The following is a 13,999-nucleotide window of genomic DNA, read 5'->3' as shown; positions in this document are numbered from 1 at the left end:
CATTGTCAATTGCAGAACAGAAGTCAGGTACAGTCATGCCTATTTATTTCCCCTTTTGCTAGTTGGCTTTGTTCTATTTATATCCAATAAGAACAAGGTCTACAGATTCTCTAACATGCTATGGAAAATGCATTAACATATGGGGAGTCTAAAATCCTGTAAACAAGTATGCTGGAAGTACATAGCTAAATAAATTTTAAAAAGTAGCAAAGCAGCTTTATCTGCATTTATTTATCTATTGTGTAATAAAAACAGCTAACATTCTGCAGGCAAGGCGGTTTGGCCTGACATATTGCACCAAAGTCAGCAATCTGAGTACTCCTCATAATGTATATAAACAGAGGTGAAAGGACAAAACAACAGCAGTTCATTTACAAAACCTTAGTGGTCAGCTTAATGGAGTGTAAAGTAAAATCAGATTATTGGAGTTAGCAGAGAATTGTACTAATACTTAACAGCTAACTGCACTCAAAGCTATTTTCTAGCATTAAACTCCCATTCCTTACACAGTCTTTCTCCCATCCTTTGTATTTTTAGTTCTACTTCATAAAAAAAAATTAAAGCTTACCATAAAAAGGCGTCTAGTGTAGACTGGGAGCCAGGATTCCTAAATTCTATTCCTGACCCTGCCACTGACCCCGTGAACAAATTGCGGGCCCTTATAACCATTCAGAATCATTATGCTCAACTTTACTAGTGTGTAAAATGGGATAGTACTCTACTTACCTATCTCATAGCTGTGTGTCAGGCTTAACTAGCACTTTGAAAGTATTTCAAGACTCTCTGCTGAAAGACATGAATAATCTATGAGGTTTGTTCTCATGGCCCCACTTTATTTAAATACTGACTGCTACAGCACACTCAACTTTCTCACAAGAGGCAGACAAATGATGTAGGCAATTTTTCTGCCTGGAAGCATTTTCACCTGTTACAATAGTTTGTCTTTTTCAACTGATCCAAAACCAAGACCAAACATCTGAATTATAGTGGTTACATAGCTAAGGAGAAAAGTATAAAAGTGTATTCATGAGTCTTCTGGTTAAGTTTCCACACCGGCCTTAGCGGCTTCAGCAAAACATACTACAGAAGGCAAAGAGTCTGATTATTTTTTATAAACTCTGCAAATACTGGTGTGCGAGATAAGGAAATAGGAAGGAAGATCAGTGTAGAAGGGATCGAACAAGAGAATGAAGAGAAGTTCACAGATTTGGAGAGCAACAGGGCATATGATCTAGACAGTAAGCAGGAAATAGCAACTAGAATAGCGAAAGCAAGAGTGAGTTGGAAGGCCGATGGATAAGATCTGGAAAAGTAATTTAACTTAGGAACAAAACTGAGTGTCTTGAAAATGTGTGTATTTAGCAGCATGTTGTATGGATGTGAAACATGGGTGATAATGAAAGATTCGATGAGAAGGATATTGGTGTTCGAGAGGAGTTGTTATAGAAAGATCCTGAGAATAGGATGGATGCAGAAGGTTACTAATGAGGAATTGTATAGGAAGATACAGACAAAAGAGAACCTACTGAAGAAGGTTATACACCGGAAGTTACAGCTATTCAGGCAGAGTGAACGATGAGCGAAAAGTTAAGATCCTGGTATTCGGCATAATGGATGGCCCGAATAGGAGAGGCAGACCCCACAGAGAATAGGTACATGATACTGGCAGTCCCCGAGTTACGCGGATCCGACTTATGTCGGATCCACACTTACGAACGAGGCTTTCTCGCCCCGGAGCTCGCAGGCAGCGGGACTGCCCAAAGCGCAGCGGTCCCGCCACCTCGACCTTCGGGGCGAGAAAAGCTGCTCCGGGTGCCCCTGACATTGCCTACTTCAGACATTGCTGGGGGGGGGGGGATTGGGTGCATTTTGGGGGTCACAGAAGACTGGTTGGCCCAGGACTGCCCATTCTGCGCAAGGCCCTGCTCCTTTACAGAGCTGCCCTCCCCCACTTAGCCAGCAGCCTAGTGAATCTCTCAGCTCACCTGCATGGAAACTTTTCAGAGACACCATAACACAGGCCCAACTTAAACGTATACTCCAAATTAAAAAACTGGAATGAGGAGTAATGGTAGTTACTGAGAATGTGTGTCTGAAAAAGAAATGGACAATTTATAGGATTCACACTTTTTGAATCTTGAGGAGCCAGGTATGTCCTGGAAAAAGTCTGTTTTGAGGTGGTCTCTTTTTGCCAAAGAGAAAAATGTCTGTGCAGGCATTGTAGAACCCATGGCTTCTGTGTAGCAGAGGAGAATCCCTCCCTCTTCTCCTTTCTTTCTTTTTAATATATATTTTTGTAATATAATGAGAAAGTATTACATTGGTTAGCTTAGCTTTGTGTTCTAACAGCTAACACTAAGTCTAACTTTAGGTTGAGGTATGTGAGGACAGCTACTTTGTGTGACCAAAACTGACAGCAGTCAGAAAGGAACTGAGGAGGCAGTTGGCTGTGCCCACAGGATGACCATTTTGAGCGTTGTGCATCAGTGCTCCGCATGCACTGCCAAAGGGGGTGGGCACTGCTATCAAAAGTCTGCCGACCATGGGTGCAGCAGTGCTGGCATACCTAAGATGGCATCCACAGGAACATTCCTAGAAGAAGAAACATGAAGCTCTATTGACACTACAACAGCACATAAAACCCAAAATAGGATAACTGTTTTTAAGGCCTGAAAGGATCATTATAATCATCATTGCAGTCTGATCTACTTCACACAGGTCACATAATTTCTGGCAATTCCAGCATTTAGACCAATAACTTCTGGTTCATATAAGACACATTTCAAAGAAAGATCCTGAACCATACAACCATAGCTAGATCACACAGCAGTGAACTATTCTGGAGCATTTGTAAAATCAAGTCTGCCAAGCTTACTTTCTGTAGTATTAATGTGAGAAGCTTATTTACTTAAACAATGGTATTTGCATAGTAAAGCACTACTCCCTCCAACGGAACATCTACACTACAACGTTAATTCGAACTAACTTAGTTCAAATTAGTTAATTCGAACTAAGCTAATTCGAACTAATGGATCCAGACTAAAAAACTAGTTCAAAGTAGCGTTTTGCTAATTCGAACTAGCATGTCCACATTAAGTGGACCCTGAACCAGGCTTAAGGATGGCCGGAAGCAGTGCCGGCACGGCATCAGAGGAGGACTTAGAGCGTGGAGATGCTGCGTCAGGCTAGCCAAGGGCTGTGCTTAAAGGGTCCCGACCCCCACCCCAGACAGACAGTTCTCAGGGGTGCCCCGCTTGCAAAGCAGTCCTGGCTTGGATTGCCCGGAGTACCCACACTGGGCACATCACAGCACTCGGCCATCAGACCGGCTGCACTTGCTGCAGGCTGCCATCTGGTGAGAGGGGGCAATCAGGGGGCTGCAGGAGATCTTCCACCCCAAAAGCCCGCAGAGCCATCCCAGTCCTCCCCATCAGGGGCACATACCCCATTCCTCCCTCACCTCCTTCCACTTACCCTTCCCTAGCCCCTCTTCTTGATGTACCAAATAAAGAACAATTGTGTTCAAAAATGGAATCTGTCTTTATTGAACAAAACTGGGGGAGACTGGGAAAAGGAGGTGGGAGAGGGGAAGAGAGAGGCTGGGAGAGGGAGGGCAACTAAAATGATCAGGGTTTGGGAACAGGTCCCATATGAAGAGAGGCTAAAGAGACTGGGACTTTTCAGCTTAGAAAAGAGGAGACGGAGGGGGGACAGGATAGAGGTCTCTAAAAGCAGGAGTTGGGTGGAGAGGGTGCATACAGAAAAGTTCTTCATTAGTTCCCATAAAGAAGGACTAGAGGACACCAAAGGAAAGGAATGGGTAGCAGGCTTCAAACTAGTAACAGAAAGTTCTTCTTCACAAAGCAAAGAGTCGACCTGTGGAACTCCTTGCTGCAGGAGGCTGTGAAGACTAGAACTAGAACAGAGTTTAAAGGGAAGTGAGATCAAGTCATGAAAGTTGGGTCCATGGAGTGGTATTAGCCAGGGGGTAGAAGTGGTGTCCCTGCCCAAGGTTTGTGGAAGGATGGAGAGGGATGGCATGAGACAAAGGGCTTGGTCACTGTCTTTGGTCCATCCCCTCCAGGGTCCCTAGAGTTGGCCGCTGTCGGCAGACAGGCTACTGGGCTAGATGGACCTTTGGTCTGACCCAGGTCGGCCATTGTAAGCTCAGGGCTCAGGGTCGGGGGTCTCAGTGGACCACCTTGATTTTCATGCACACCTGCTCCTTTCCTGTGCCTAGTGCAGAGGTCGTTTATGAGGTCCACGATGTCCGCACTAGACCAGGCGGGTGCCTGCTTCTTGCGGTCCTGGGCAAGCTCCCGAGAGCTGCCAGCCTGGTCCCGGGAAGAAGGGGAGGGCTGGGGGGCATTGGGTGGCTGGCTCGATCCGTGCCAGTTGCAGCGTCTGCTGGCTGGGTGCTGGCAGGCTTGCACCTGGCACGGGCACCGTAGCTAGCCCGTGCCCCTTTAAGAGGTCCGGGTCCGGGAGGGGGGCATACGAGTTTCCCTGGTGTTGGCCAGACTGGCCACCGGGGAAACCTGGGGAGGGCTAGCCTCCCACTCGTTCGAATTAAGGGGTTACACAGCCCTTAATTCGAACTAGCTAGTTCGAACTAGGCTTAATCCTCGTGGAATGAGGATTACCTAGTTTGAACCAAGCGCTCCGTTAGTTCGAATTAAGTTTGAACTAACGGAGTGCTAGTGTAGCGCCTATGAAAGTTAGTCTGTTAGTTCAAGCTAACTTTGTAGTGTAGACATACCCTAAGGAAGGTGGCAGAAACAAGGCCCAAATTAAACATTTTAATATTTATATAAGACCTTTCATCCAATACAATGTCATAGTATGTTACAAAACAAGCTTGGCATACAAATTACAGCACATTTTGAAGGTTTCTGGCAGCAACCATTATGGCTGAGGCAACAGAAATATGAACAAGATTTTGGAGACTGAATCTGTAGTTTACTGAACAATCCAACTGTGAAAGCAGAGGACAGAAGTAGTCTGTCAGAAGTGCCCTTCATTTATGAGTGCAGGTGGCACTAAGAATTGCTGTGCCCACCTACAGTTTTGACAGAGATGTCACTGACAACCAATTCTGTTTAGTAGAAGATCTGATGTGCTCATAGCAAAAACAGTTATGTTTACAGATGCTCTTCTCTCCAGCCTTACCCAATTCAACCTCTTAAAGAGCCAAACTACCACTGGCTTCAAACAGTCTAGGATTTCACTCTGTGAACTTTGGGAAATGGCTTTATTTTTAAGTGGTAGCCTTGAAAGAGGGATTTGTAACCATTTCTATTACAAGACTGCTATTCTATACATAAAGAAAAGTAGTGACCAGTGGTACTTAAGCCCTGAGGGTATGTCTACACTACCCTCCTAGTTCAAACTAGGAGGGTAATGTAGGCATACCGCACTTGCAAATGAAGCCCGGGATTTGAATTTCCCGGGCTTCATTTGCATAAGCGGGGCTCCGCCATTTTTAAATCCCCGCTCGTTCGAACCCCGTGCCGCGCGGCTACACGTGGCACGAACTAGGTAGTTCGAACTAGGCTTCCTAGTTCGAACTACCGTTACTCCTCGTGGAATGAGGAGGGCTTCAAATCCCGGGCTTCATTTGCAAGTGCGGTATGCCTACATTACCCCGCTAGTTCGAACTAGCGGGGTAATATAGACATACCCTAATAGACAAGCATTAGAGAACACATTTAACTTTTTCACCATGTGCTTGTTTAAGTCCATCCTTATTAAGCAAGCCAGCTAAGCACATTTTTACAAGTAAGTGCTTTGCTGTATTGTCACCTTAAAGAGGACATATGGGGAACATACAAAACAAACATAGGAACAACATTTGAAATAAGTTTATTTTCTTTCAACTTTACTTGCTCAGGATAAGGGGCCTTCCTCTGCAAACAAAGTGCATGTTTTCAAGTCCTGGCTGACTTTTTTTGGTGGGGGGCGGGCAGCTTTATCTCATTTGACAGCTTGTCCCTATATAGTTACTATACTCTTACTACACATTAGAGCCATCATGAATGTCAAGATTTGATGGAATCCAGAAGGGCCTTCTTTCTGTAGTCTGCAATCCACCTGGGCAGATCTGATATGACTGACAGCAGCATAGAAGCTTTCTCCTTGAAAAGATTTATTGTGTCAGCTCCTACTTTTTATAGTATAGTTGAATGTGACTGTTCCACTTGATTTTATATATATGTTTGCAAGCATTCAGCACCTGAGTTAAAAGATGTTCGTCTATCCTGTTTTCCTATATGAATGTGTGCATGCATGTTTATTAACACACACACACACACACAATTAACATGCAGATAATGGATGGGCCTCTAATGGGAGCATGAATGTGAAGTAGAATCGAAACATTACACATTTGAGTACAGTGCATTGTTCCTATTATCCAGAAACTGATCAATTTAGAACAGCAATTTTCTGGTGCCTCGTAGACTGTGGATGCATCGAATGCATCTCATCACCTCAGTACTCCTAACCATACCTGTCATCAATAAGATAAAGTACTACAGGCTACTTGGGAAAGAATAATGCCCTCAAAAATCCTATTGAAATGAATCAGTTTCTGATTAAATGACAAATTAAGAGAGGTTATAGTAGTGCCTAAAATTATTTCTCTTTTAAAAAAAGGCCAGTGGCTAATACAGTTCGCACCTCCCAAATCTGGGATTCTCTCATCTGTCAACATCCGTGGTCCATGGTATGACTACAGATGCTCCTAGATGAGAGAACCCCAGGGCAAGAGGGCCTGCAACTGGGAGCCCAGTGCAACCATGCAAGTGTGCTAGCAGCGGGAGTGTAGCAGCCTGGGTGGTTCGCAATCGGGATTGTCTGCAACCTGGCAGCAGGGATGAGACCACAGCAGCCTAATAGGGGAAGCCTAACCAGCGTCACCCTGGGAAGCAGCCACAGCAGTCCGGACGGCAGCGTGATTGAGGCTGCCTGCTGTCCAGCAGAGGGTCTGGGCCTGTGGCCACAGCAGTCTAGGAAGGGAAGCCAGCCCTGGCAGCCCAACAGAATCAGCGCAGCTGGAGCCACGTGTTGCCTGGCAGTGGGATTGGGGCAGCAGCAACTCGATCAGGTGATGTGCCATTCAGCAGCAGGTCTAGAGCTACCCAGATAACTAGCAGTGCTGCTGGGATTGGGGCTGACTGCTAACAGCCCAGGCAGGCTGAAGGAGACAGCAGTAAGGAGGGACACTGGGCTGAGGGGCTGGTGTCAGGGGACCTTCCATTGTCTGGCAAATTCCCTCACTAGTACTGGTTAGGTCCCAAGGGTGCCAGACAAGAAAGAGTAGCAGGAACAGTTTTCAATAGAGACAAAAGTAGTTTTTGCTGGAAGGTAGCATTGAAAATATTGTCAGGAAAATCTAGACTTGTACACCCATTTCCAAGGTACATTGTTTTCTTGGGTTCCAACCTTTGATTGGGATTCCCTAGTTCAGATTCCTGAATAGACTTAGAGGGAATCCTTTCAGCCTAGGACAGGAGCACTGTAGACATGGCTGACAGATTTGGGCTAGTGCTCTGAGAAACATAACTAGATGAGTCTATTTTTTAAGTGTAGATTAGACTTTGATATTTGTACAAGGCTTTCTTCAGTGGAAGTCACTGTAGACGTTCCAAGTACTGTACTATGACTATTGATAAGGACTATGATTTGACTGGAATAACGGAGACTTGGTGAGATGACTCACATGATTGAAGCTCTGTCATTGACAGGTATGAACTGTTCAGGAAGGACAGGTGGGGGCGAAAAGGTGAAGGTGTTGCACTGTATATAAGAGCAGTATGATTGCTCAGAGCTCCAGGGTATAAAGGGAGAAAAGCCTGTTGAGAGTCCTTATTTAAGTTTAGAGGCAGGAGCAACAGAGGTGATGTTGTGGTCAGTGCCTATTATAGACCACCAGATCAGATGAAATGAGACACAGGAAACTTTCCACAAACAACTAAGAGAATCTTCCAGATCACAGGCCTGGTTCTCATGGGGGATTTGAAACACCCTGACATCTGTTGGGAGATCAATACAGCAGTACACAGACAATCCAGGAAGTTTTGGGAGAACATTGGGGATGACTTCCTAGAACAAGTCCTGAAGGAACCAACCAGGGGCCATGTGCAGCTTGACCTGCTGCTCACAAACAGGGAGGAACTAGTAGGAGAAGTAGAGGTGGGTGACAAGTGATCATGAGATGGTTGATTTCAGGATCCTGACCAAAGGGGCCATGTGCAGCAAAGGAAAGCAGCAAAATATACACCTTGGACTTAAGAAAAGCAGACTTTGACTTCCTCAGGGAACTGATGGGCAGATCTCCTGGCATGCTAACATAAGTGGGAAAGGAGTCCAGGAGGGGTGGCAGTGTTTTAAAGAAGCCTTATTGAAGGCACAGGAACAAAACATCATGATGAGTAATAACAAAAGCAGATATGGTAGGCAACTAGCTTAGATTAGCAGTGAAATCCTTCATGAGCTTAAACACAAAAGGGAAGCTTACAAGAAGTGGAAACTTGGACAGATGACTAAGGAGGAGTATAAACATATAGCTCGTGCATGCAGAGGAGTAATCGGGAAGGCAAAAGCACAATTGGAATTGCAGATAGCAAGGGATGTGAAGGAAAACAAGAAAGGTTTCTACAGGCCTGTTAGGTGATCAGAGAGGGTGTGGGGCCCTTACTGGATGAGGGAAGTAACCTAGTGACAGATGATGTGGGAAAAGCTGACATAGTCAATGCTTTTTTGGCATCTGTCTTCACAGATAAGGTCAGCTCCCAGACTACTGCACTAGCCAACACAGTATGGGAAGGAGGTGGGCAGCCCTCAGTGGAGAAAGAACAGATTAAGAACTATTTAGAAAAGTCAGATGTACACAAATCCATGGGGCTAGATTTAATGCATCCAAGAATGCTGAAGGAGTTGGCAGATGTCATTGCAGAGCCATTGGCCATTATCTTTGAAAACTCGTGGAGATTGGGAGAGGTCCTGGATGATTGGAAAAAGGCAAACGTAGTGCCCATCTTTTAAAAAGGGAAGAAGGACAATCTAGGGAACTACAAACCACATTTCAGGACAATCCAGGGAACTATAGGCCAGTCAGTCTTATCTCAGCTCCTGGAAAAATCATGAAAGGGATCCTTAAGGAATCCATTTTGAGGCACTTGGAAGAGAGGAAAGTGATCAGGTATAGTCAGCATGGATTCACAAAGGGCAAGTCGTGCCTGACCAATTGGATCAACTTCTATGATGAGGTAATTGACTCTGTGGACATGGGAAAGTTAGTGGATGTGATATACCTTGACTTTAGCAAGGCTTTTGATACGGTCTCCCACAATATTCTTGCAAGCAAGTTAAGGGAATGTGGATTGAATAAATGGATGGTAAAATGGATAGAAAGCTGGCTAGAAGGCCGGGCCCAATGGGTAGTGATCAATGGCTCGATGTCAGGTTTGTGGTCGGTCTCTAGCGGAGTGCCCCAAGGTTCAGTTCTAGGACTGGTTTTATTCAATATCTTTATTAATGACCTGGATGAGGGGATGGATTGTACCCTGAACAAGTATGCAGAAGACACTAAGCTAGGGGGAGAGGTAGATACGCTCGAGGGCAGAGATAGGGTCCAGAGTGACTTAGATAAATTGGAGGATTGGGACACAAGAAATCTGATGAGGTTCAACAAGGATAAGTGCAGAGTCCTGCACTTGGGACAGAAGAATCCCAAGCTTTGTTACAGGATGGGGACCAACCAACTAAGCAGGAGTTCAGCAGAAAAGGATCTGGGGGTTACAATGGATGAGAAGCTGGATATGAATGCACAGTGTGCCCTTGTAGCCAAGAAGGCTAATGGCATATTAGGTTGCATTAAAAAGAGCATTGCCAGCAGATCCAGAGATGTGATTATTCCCCTTTATTTGGCTCTGGTGAGGCCACATCTGGAGTATTGTGTCCAGGTCTGTGCCCCCCACTACAAAAAGGATGTGGACACATTGTAGAGGGTCCAGCGGAGGGCAACGAAAATGATTAGGGGGCTGGAGCATATGACCTACGAGGAGAGGCTGAGGGAGTTGGGTCTGTTTAGTCTTCAGAAGAGAAGAAGGAGGGGGGATTTGATAGCAGCCTTCAACTTCCTGAAGGGAGGTTCCAAAGTGGATGGAGAGAGGCTGTTCTCAGTAGTGACAGATGGCAGAACAAGGAGCAATCGTCTCAAGTTGTGGTGGGAGAGGTCCAGGTTGGATATTAGGAAAAACTATTTCACTAGGAGGGTGGTGAAGCACTGGAATGGGTTACCTAGGGAAGTAGTGGAGTCTCCATCCCTAGAGGTGTTTGAGTCTCGGCTTGACAAAGCCCTGGCTAGGTTGATTTAATTGGGATTGGTCCTGCCTAGAGCAGGGGGCTGGACTCGATGACCTTCTGAGATCTCTTCCAGCTCTGTGATTCTATGATTCAGTCTCTGGATAAATCATAGAAGAAAACCTCATGGAATCTATTTTGAACCTCTTGGAAGAGGGGAAAGTGTTCAGGAAGAGTGAACATATATTAACCAAAGGCAAGTCATGCCTGACCAACCTGATTGCCTGCCACGATGAGGTAACTGACTCTGTGGACATAGGGAAGTCGGTGGATGGTATACCTAGACTTTCATAAAGCTTTTGATATAATCTCCTACATAATTTTTGCCAGCAAATTAAGGAAGTATGAATTCGATAAACTGACTGTAAGATGGATAGTAAGCTGGCTAGATAGTCAGGCATCAATGGTTCGATGTCTGGCTGGTAGTCGGTATCAAAAGGAGTGCCCCATGGGTCGGTATTGGGGCTGGTTTAGTTCAACATGTATATTAATGACTTGGATGAGGGGATGACACTAAATTAAAGGGAGAGGGAGATACTAGTGGGGATAGGGTCAAGAGTGACCTGGACAAACAGAAGGATTGGGCCAAAATAAATCTGAGGTGGTTCAGTAAGGACAAGTGCAGAGTTGTGCACTTGGCACAGAAAAATTCAAAGCATTGCTGCAGTCTGGGGATCGACTGGCTAACTAGGAGTTTGGCAGAAAAGGACCTGGGAATTAGAGGATGAGAAGCTGTTTGAGGATGAGTCAACAGTGTGCTCTTTTTGCCAAGAAGACAAATGGCATATTAAGTTGTATTAGGAGGAGCATTTCCAGCAGATCTAGAGAAGTGATTATTCTTCTTTATTTGGCACTGGTGAGACCACATCTGGAGCATTGTGTCCAGTTCTGGGACCCCCACTACAGAAAGAATGTGGACACATTGGAGAGGGGCCAGTGAACAGCAACCAAAATGATTAGGGAGCTGGAGCACATGACCTGCAGAGAGAGGCTGAGGGATTTAGGCTTATTTAGTATGCAGAAGGGAAGAGTGAGGGGAAGATTTGATAGCACCCTTCAACTTCCTGGTTCCAAAGAGGATGGAGAGAGGCTTTTCTCGATAGTGACATGGCGTAGAACGAGGAGCAATGGTCTCAAGTTGTGGTGATGGATGTCTAGGTTGCATATTAGGAAAAAACTATTTCATTAGGAGGGTGGTGAAGCACTGGAAAGGGAGGTGGTGGAATCTCCTTCTCTAGAGGTTTTTAAGTCCTAGCTTGACAAAGTCTTGGCTGGGATGATTTAGTTAGGATTAGTCCTGCTTTGGGCAGGGGGCTTGATTCAATGTCCTCCTGAGGTCTCTGCCAGCACTAGGATTCTATGATTCTAAGGAAGAAAAAACTCATTGTCTTCATACCAATTTTGTGAAATCAATAAAAATGGTGCTGCAAGAAAGCAAGTGAATGTCCAGTTGCCTTCATTTAGGAGCCATACTGCAAAACACTGGAAGAAACAGATTATTAACAAAATGGAATCTATATACAATCTACATAGGAAAAAACTATATGGGGAAAAAACAAACAGAAGAAAAATAGCACTAAGTATGCAGAAACATAAGAAACCTACTGAAACCTCCCAATCTGCTGCAATATTATCTTAAGCATGTTTAATTTTAGTCCCATAATACAATATTCTCTGGCATGTTGCAAGATAAAAAGATTAATATTAAAGCAAATCAAGGGAAGACTCTTTTTCTTACTGTTACCATCCTTTTTCAGGGTGGTTATCTTGCAGCTATTTTTACTGTACTTCTGCAATGTGCTTTAGCTTCTACAGGCTATATCAACTCCTCCCTGTATGAGTTTTGAATCCAAACATGCATGCATGCACATATGCTCTCATTCTTCCATTTTATGACTAGCATGGATCCAATTCTGATTTAATTTATTAATATGTATGTATCACACATTTTCAATAAAACTTTTTAACTCAACTACTCTATTCTGAGTTACAGATGTGGGAAATATGCCTCTAAAGTGAAACCTTTGACTTCTGCCATTTTACCCTGGCAGAGTCCAGCATTTCTCTCTTAGATGGGAATTAAGATCACCCATTACAGAATTGAGAGGGTGAAAATCAAAGGCCAAAGAGTGGATTTCCAACTTGCTGAGAAGCATTGTCATAAGCTGCTTAGCCCATGAGTGAACAAATTCTGCAACAATGACTGCATGAAGTAGTTCCTTGTTCTGTCACTAGCCCATTGATTTTATTGGGACTTCTCTCAGAGGATGTCACACGTTCAGAGTAACAGAATCTGGCCCATATTCACCAAACAGCTCTTGTGCACCCACTTAAGAGTCCTCCCGCTGAGTCTGGACTCTCCTGGCTCAGAGTACATTGGTAGAAAACTATACTGAGTCCACAAAATATTGGAAAAATTCAATAAAAAAAACCTGACCAAATATATCCAGATTAATTCATTTTAACCTGTCTTCCAATGACATTATTGCTTTCTGGGTCAAGCCGTTAGGATTAATTTTAAAACCTTATTTTCTTCATTTTGCTCATGGAGGGAGACAGAAATGGATTGTTTCAGAGGATGATTGTTGTCACAAAGAGAAATTTTGTTTTCCCCGTCTTGGACCATCTGAGAACAAACACACGATTACAGCAATAGTACTCTTTTGACAAAAGCACAGAGACCCAGGATTGCAAGCTGTTCCTGTTAATCCTCCTCTAGCAGAATCCATATGGATTAATGGCCCAGGAGGAATGCAGCAGCCTTTCAGATACAGCTGTTGGGAGTCTGATACCACTGAGTGGGATAGCGATCAATCTACCTCAACAAAACATGCTTGCTGTGGATAGCCTCAATTTACCCTACAATGCAGGGGAAGAGGGGAGGAGAGAGAGGATTTTTTTTTCTGTCATGTCATTCTTTTCAAATTGTACATTTTTCTTCCTAGTTTTTTTGATGGAAAGCATCTTATTAACTCAAAATGTTTGAAAGAATGTCTTCCCAGGAGTTTAGCCTGTTGGAATACAAAGTGTCGCCAATTTTGATCTCTCCTACTGATTGAAAAGTTCTCCTCTAGTGTTTGTTCTGGCAGATGCCCAGCTGTAATATATCTAATGACTCATCATTTTTCATAACCTATTAATAAAGAAACGATTTCCTTGAAAGCAGTAAGAATCATTTCCATTTATAAAAACTAAAGTTTGAAATAAAAAATCATGTTACACAACTTAAAGGAAAGGTTGTCTACATCTGGGGATAAGCTTAGGTTATCTAAAATTACAAGTCTTAGTTAGAAAGTTTACAAGATACATCATCTCTCATCCAAAGGAAGAGATGGAGGTACAGGCCAGTACCTGATGCTTTGTGCAAGGAGCAAGATGCAGAGGGAACGACAGAGAGACAAGCTTTCAGAGAAAGCAGAAAAGACCTGTATGTTGTATGGCTCTAATGTTGCATTCGTTTCATACCCTTTGAAGGGGGTGAGAGTTTTGCCTGAATGAAATTTGACAAATGGTTCCTCAAACTATTTCCACCCATATTGAAATATGGGCACCTCTCAGGTGAAATACTGGATGGATTAACAATTCCCAGCATCACTTCATGACATCTTAGAAAAGAAATCAAAATGCTCAACAA

The 13,999-nt window shown here is 44.0% G+C and overlaps 1 protein-coding gene across 2 annotated transcripts in view; it reads right to left on the bottom strand.

Moving 5' to 3' along the window:
• The window catches only part of LINGO2 (leucine rich repeat and Ig domain containing 2), an 831,708-nt gene that overhangs the window by 528,235 nt on the left and 289,474 nt on the right, over positions 1-13,999 (bottom strand). The window lies entirely within an intron of this gene.

Source organism: Pelodiscus sinensis, chromosome 6 (genome assembly GCF_049634645.1).
Source record: "Pelodiscus sinensis isolate JC-2024 chromosome 6, ASM4963464v1, whole genome shotgun sequence".
NCBI lineage: Eukaryota > Metazoa > Chordata > Testudines > Trionychidae > Pelodiscus > Pelodiscus sinensis.
The sequence above is the reverse complement of the archived record's forward strand: the minus strand, read 5'-3'. Positions and strand labels throughout refer to the sequence as shown.